At 51.3% G+C, this 5,576-nt stretch overlaps 1 long non-coding RNA gene across 1 annotated transcript; it reads left to right on the top strand.

Annotated features, from left to right (window-relative positions):
* The first annotated feature begins 289 nt into the window (after positions 1-289).
* Positions 290-1,741, top strand: LOC147596071 (uncharacterized). Its single transcript, XR_015261629.1, has 3 exons — positions 290-333; positions 433-534; positions 1,649-1,741. It is a non-coding gene; the product is annotated as an uncharacterized LOC147596071 (long non-coding RNA).
* Positions 1,742-5,576: the final 3,835 nt, after the last annotated feature.

Raw genomic sequence — 5,576 nt, 5'->3', positions numbered from 1 at the left:
AAATAGATTTCGTATAAAACTTAACCTATGTGACTACAGTTCTACAGTTAGCAAGAATCACCTCATACTGATATTTAATTTTCAACATTTATGTCATGTAACAGAGCGCTTACTGCCTGTGGAGAGGAGCTGCTGCAGCTGAAGCTGGAGAGGCCACAGAAAGGTAAAGAAGAAGAAGAAACCAAAGGCCAGCCAGCCAGCAGCTGCCTCCCGCTGCAGGCCAGAGAGAGCCTAGCCTGCCTCTCCGGGTGAGGAAGGATCCCTCTTTGTACTCTTCAGCAGGCCAGACCGCCAGTGCGCACTGCACAGTCTGTATGTGGAACCTGAAGCACGGTACGGCCACATAGCGCGAGCGAGCGAGCGTGGGTGGGTGGCTACGTGTCTAGGAAGCTTTTTGTCTAAGAGCTGTAAGACACCCACGTATTCTCTTAGGTGGAGGACAGCCAAGTGGTCGGAGTTACAGAAGAGGAGAGAAGCAGAAAGCAGCATCTGACCTGTCAGATTCTCCCAGCAGTGCCGGGAGTGAGAGCTGTGGTGAGTCCCCGGCCCCTGGGGCTCTGCCTCCTCTCTTGTGCGTCCCTGTCCTTCCCTGCCGCTCCCGTGACCCCTACCTTTCCCAAGCTGCTGTGATTTGTTGTTGTTGTTATTGTTTCCTTCTACCTCTCCTCTTCTGTCTGTTCTTGTATGCTCTTCCCCCTTTCTCTCTCCCTTTAAATCTCTTGTTCTACCGCTTCCTTTTGTTTTGTATCCCTGCACTTTTGTTCTGCTCCCTTTCCTTCCTTTGTCCTCTGTCTCTGTCCTGCGGCCCATTGCTGTTTTTGCCTTTTCCATCTCTTTGTCCTGATCTGCATCCGTCTTCTCCCCCCACCTAATTTCTCCAGCCTGTTTTCTGGCCTGCTTTTCTTTGCGCCTCTGCATGCCTGCCCTGTGCCTCTGCCTTTCTATCTCTCTCTTTCTTTTCTTATCTTTCTTTCTCTATCTCTTTGTCTTGCGTACTGTCACTGTTTTTTTTTTTCTGTTCTGTATCTCACTGTCTGTGACGTCCTCTGTGCCCCTGGATGTGTTTGCAGCCCCTGGGTGCAGAGCTGATGGCTGAGGACAGGCACAGGGAAGGGGGTGATGTGCTGTGGGGCTTTGGCAAGGGCCCCTGCTCCTGATGGGCTCCAGCTGGGGCTGGAGGTGGGGCAGCCCCAGATGGGTCCAGTGAGGCTGAGGGTGGCCCTGGCCCTGGCCCTGGCCCTGCTGTATGAGGGGCCTCCAGCTGTAAAGGGGGCCGCCTGGGCATGGCTGCTGGAGGGGACTGAGGAGTGAATCACAGGCAGGTGCCTCCAGCAAGGAGTGGCTGGTCCATCTGAGCCCTCCCTGACAGAGCAGACACCAGGACGCAGTGCCAGGAGCTCCGTGCCTCTGTCGGCCACGTGTGCGAGCCACCACGTTCTGCTACGTTTGTCATTCAGCCCTGTCCAGAACGTAGCTGTGGTAGAAGTTAGATAGCATGCATGGTCTTGCTAGAAATGAAGCCTGGAGCATTTGTTTTCTTGTAGGAAGCTAAAGCAGGTGGTTTTTGATAATGTTGTCATTGCATGTAATGACATACTTTTCTAGTTAGCTTGGTATGACACCTATTTTTTTTCTACCTACACCCCAGAAAAAGTAAGTTGAGCTTTGCGTCTCTCAGCATCTGAAGCACCACGAGCGGCAGTTGCAGCGTCGGACTTCTTGGCAATGAGTGGAGCCGGTGAGCAGAGCACTGCGGCGCTTTTGAGGAGGAGAGTGCCATAGAAGAGATTGGTGGTAAGTGGTGTGATGTTGAAGGGCGGTGCTGTTTGGTAGGTTTTATTTTTGGGTTTTTTTTTTTTGCAGATGGTGATGAGGAGCTGGGCGAGGAAGCACCATCTTAGTTAGCATGGGGTTGTTCTTTTGAGGATGGAATCTGATTTCTGGCCATTTGAGAGCTAAGTTGAGGGACCACAGCCGAGGAGGGAAGAAGGTTGAAAACTGCAGGGAGGGTGTAGTAAATTGATGGGAGGAAGAGGGCTCCCTGGGAACAGTCTCTCTCGGGAAGGTGAAGGGGGAGACGTTACTGGTCAGTGTACGCTGGGCAAGAGTGTTGCAGCCTGGGGCGGTCTGCCTTTTATGCAGTCTCTAGGCTGGATAATGTTTGTGGGCCTGTAGAGGCGCTGGCAAGGGCCGGCGAGGAGCAGCACGAGCTTTCAGTGCTGGCACTTTTGGTGTGGCAGCAATCGTCTGACGTCCGTTATTTTGAGGCCTTTTTTCCGGTGGGTGGCCGTGCAGAGTTGACAGTGAAAGCGGGAGCACTGGCGTCCAGGAAATCCCAGAGCCCTCCTCTGCTCGGAGGCAGTTCACGAGGACAGAAGTGTTGCTGTGCTCCTTAACAAACAAATATTCAACTTGGCACATAGAGGGTGAGGAGATCTCGGCTGTACTTAGGGTTGAGAAAATGTATGTAGGCATCTGTGTCTGTCCCCTGCCTGTATGTAGGACAGCGGTTCGAGTGAAACTAAAGCTGCCAATGAGTCAAAAAAAGGCCCGGGTGTCTGAAAAATGCAAAAGCTTTAAAGGCCGGTATCAGCAGCTGTACCAAAGGTGCTGCAAGATACTCTGTCCTTCACGTGGTTTTAGTCCTGAGAAACCTCGCCCCAAAAGGAAGAGTTAGATTCCTGCCTAGCTTCAAACTAAGGGGTTTTTCCCTCTCTCTACTGAATGTCTGCTGCCAGCATTTCACCGTGGTCGCCCTTTCCTTGGCCATGAAAGTACGAGATGGATGGAAAGGAGCCGTAGCGGTCTGCAGGTACAAGGTACGTCTATGATGCGTGACTGCATTTTTCCTAAGGGACTTGCCGCATGGATTTTAGAGTGAATGTTAAGAATGTGGTGATTTTCCTTCTGTAGTCTTTTAACTAAATATTCAGACACAGGAAAAATCAAATGAGGTGTGGTCTGGAGCATAGTCTGGCCATGGGAAAAAAAATATTCTGGACAAGGAAAAAAAAAAAAGCCACTCAATTTGGGGATAGTTGGTGTGACCCAGTGGGAGACGGAGGGGTTCTCGCTGGGGATTACGCAGTGTGGGTCCATTGTCCGGTGTGGGTCATCTCGTGCAGGTTATGCCGGGTGAGTTACGTGCTGTGGATTGTCCTGCGTGGACTCCCTGCTATAGGTCATCCTTACGCACCTTTCTTCCCACACGTACCCCTTGTCCTTGCGTGTCCGTCTCTCCCTCGTATCCGCCCCCACTGTCCCGCTCTGTGTTTCTCAGCCCTCCTGACGCGTGGATCAAACTCTACAACTCGGAGAGAGTTATAAAGCAGGCATGTTTATTTGGCACCGGGTGCGTGGGGGTTTGCTTCTCCAAAAGCACGCACGCTGACAGCACATTTTACCAAAAATGTATCCGGTGCAGGTACACACATTCCTAGGATTGCACAATACAGACATACATGTGCATAAGCGAGGCGGGGTTATTAAAAAACCACTTGCGTTAGCATTTCAGATCTGTCTCTGGTGGTCGTTTACTTCTTCAGGGGTCTGATCTTCCTCTAGATGAACTTCAGTCATTCACCCATGCTCTCCTTTCACTTGGGGATTTCAGCAGTTTCTGAACGACTCCTGTTATCATGTCCTTTGCTTGACATATTAGTCCTTGACTGAATACCAGTTTCTTGACAAGTACCAGTCCCTGATAAGCTTAAGTGAGTTTCAAGGCCAAGAGGATTGTTAGGCATTGTCTAGCAGACAGTTAGTCTCCTAAATCAAGCAGTATGCAGACAGTCAGTCTTCTAAATCAAGCAATATTTAGCAGACCGTTAATTCCCTGTATCACTTGCAAATGCTTTTCACTAAAACACCCCCCCACCGTGTGAGGTTTTCCTCCCTTGTGAGTTTTTTTTCCCCTGTGTTTTGCCCGTTGCGTGCCCTGCACTCTTGTTTTGTGTCCCTGTTCGACGCCCCCCTTTTTGGCGCTGCCTCCCCATGACCCCTCTGTCTTGGGATCCTGGGGGCGCTGCCTGTGTTCCCCAACTTGCCCAGTGCCCCCCACCCCCAACGTGAGTTGCCACGTAAGGCGCGCACGGTTTTGGTGGGACTACCCCCCTGTGCTGCCCAGCGCTGAATAAACATACCTACTTTACAATCTTACAGATTGTGGAGTCCGTTTTCCGCACGTCAGTTTGGCGAGCCAGCCAGGAGGATCTCTGCTTGGCTGCGGGATCGACTGCGGAGCGGACGCCCCTAGGCGCGCCCCGAGCACTTTCCTCGGAGGAGCCTCCGCTGCCAGCCGCTCACCGCAGGAGCAGACAACGACCTCCTGAAGCCGCGGACCAAACGGTATGTTTAATGGTAGGGGCCTGTAAGTCGTACGCGTGGCTGGGGCAGCTGGTAAATCGCGCAGAGACGTCTGGCGTGCAGCATAGTCCCCGTTGGTTGGGTACCCAGGTTAGTTTGGAGCATCAAAGGGGACTCGCTGACCGATAGAGCGGCCGCTAGCGATCTTGGGGGTAGATCGAGCGAGTCCGAGGTAACCGCTGCATCCCATTGCTGGGAGCCAGGATGGACCTGCTGATGATCGGTACATGAGAAGCAGGAGAAGGGTAAGCGGGCCTCTTTAACCCGGATTTGGAGATAGTTTAACATCAGTAGGTGAGTTTGTTCTTGCAACCATTTTGCAGCTGCTTTAAAAGGCTGGTATGAATGAGGGATCCCTGTGCTGTATGGTTAAGAGAGTGTGGTTGAGTGATTGATTGTAAGTGTGGTGTGGAGGAGTGAAATAGTTAGTCTAAATTTGAATCATTCCTTGAGACCCTCTCACAGAGGAAATATAAAATGGGCAACACTCAAGGGGGAATATTAAGGAAAAGCCCCCTGGGCTGCATACTCGCCCACTGGAAAGATATTGCCGGGGGTGGAGGTACGGAAAGTAAAAAGACTCTTATTAAATATTGCAATCAGTGGTGGCCATTGTATAAGTTAGAGGGTGAAGTCAAGTGGCCGTTCAATGGAACGTTGGATTACAATACTTTGTTGCAGCTTATGTTGTTTCTTAGAAGAGAAGGGAAATGGGACGAGGTGTCGTATGCAGATATGTTTTTTACCCTACGAAATCACCCGGAGTGGCAAAGGGACTGTGGGATGATATCCCCGCAGGACCCTATGGTACTCGCACTCGAACGGGAGAACAAGGGGGGTGGGGGCAGGTTAAAAAGGTGCTGTTCATCATGCAGCATTGGGCAGAGGTGTACGAAAGCAGATAAAGTACGCCAGGTTCCAGAACAAGATTTAGGTGATTTGTTTAAACCTCCCCCCCGATCACAGGACCAGGACGCAGACTCGGAAGGGACATCGAATCCCCCTGATAGCCCTGTATCTTCCCGTACTAGACAGAAATCTGCTCCGACAATCTTACAAGCACCCCTCCGGGAGGCGGTGGGGCCGGATGGCGGAACAATGTTAATTAAAGTACCCTTCTCCACCGCTGACTTGGGAGAGTGGAGAAAAATTGCTAAAGATTACAGAAGCGATCCGGTAAGTGTGGCTAAACATTTCCAGTTCATTGTAAA

The sequence above is a fragment of the Chlamydotis macqueenii genome, unplaced genomic scaffold (genome assembly GCF_036417535.1).
Source record: "Chlamydotis macqueenii isolate bChlMac1 unplaced genomic scaffold, bChlMac1.mat HAP1_SCAFFOLD_194, whole genome shotgun sequence".
Classification (NCBI taxonomy): domain Eukaryota; kingdom Metazoa; phylum Chordata; class Aves; order Otidiformes; family Otididae; genus Chlamydotis; species Chlamydotis macqueenii.
This window is presented reverse-complemented; position numbering and strand designations above follow the sequence as displayed.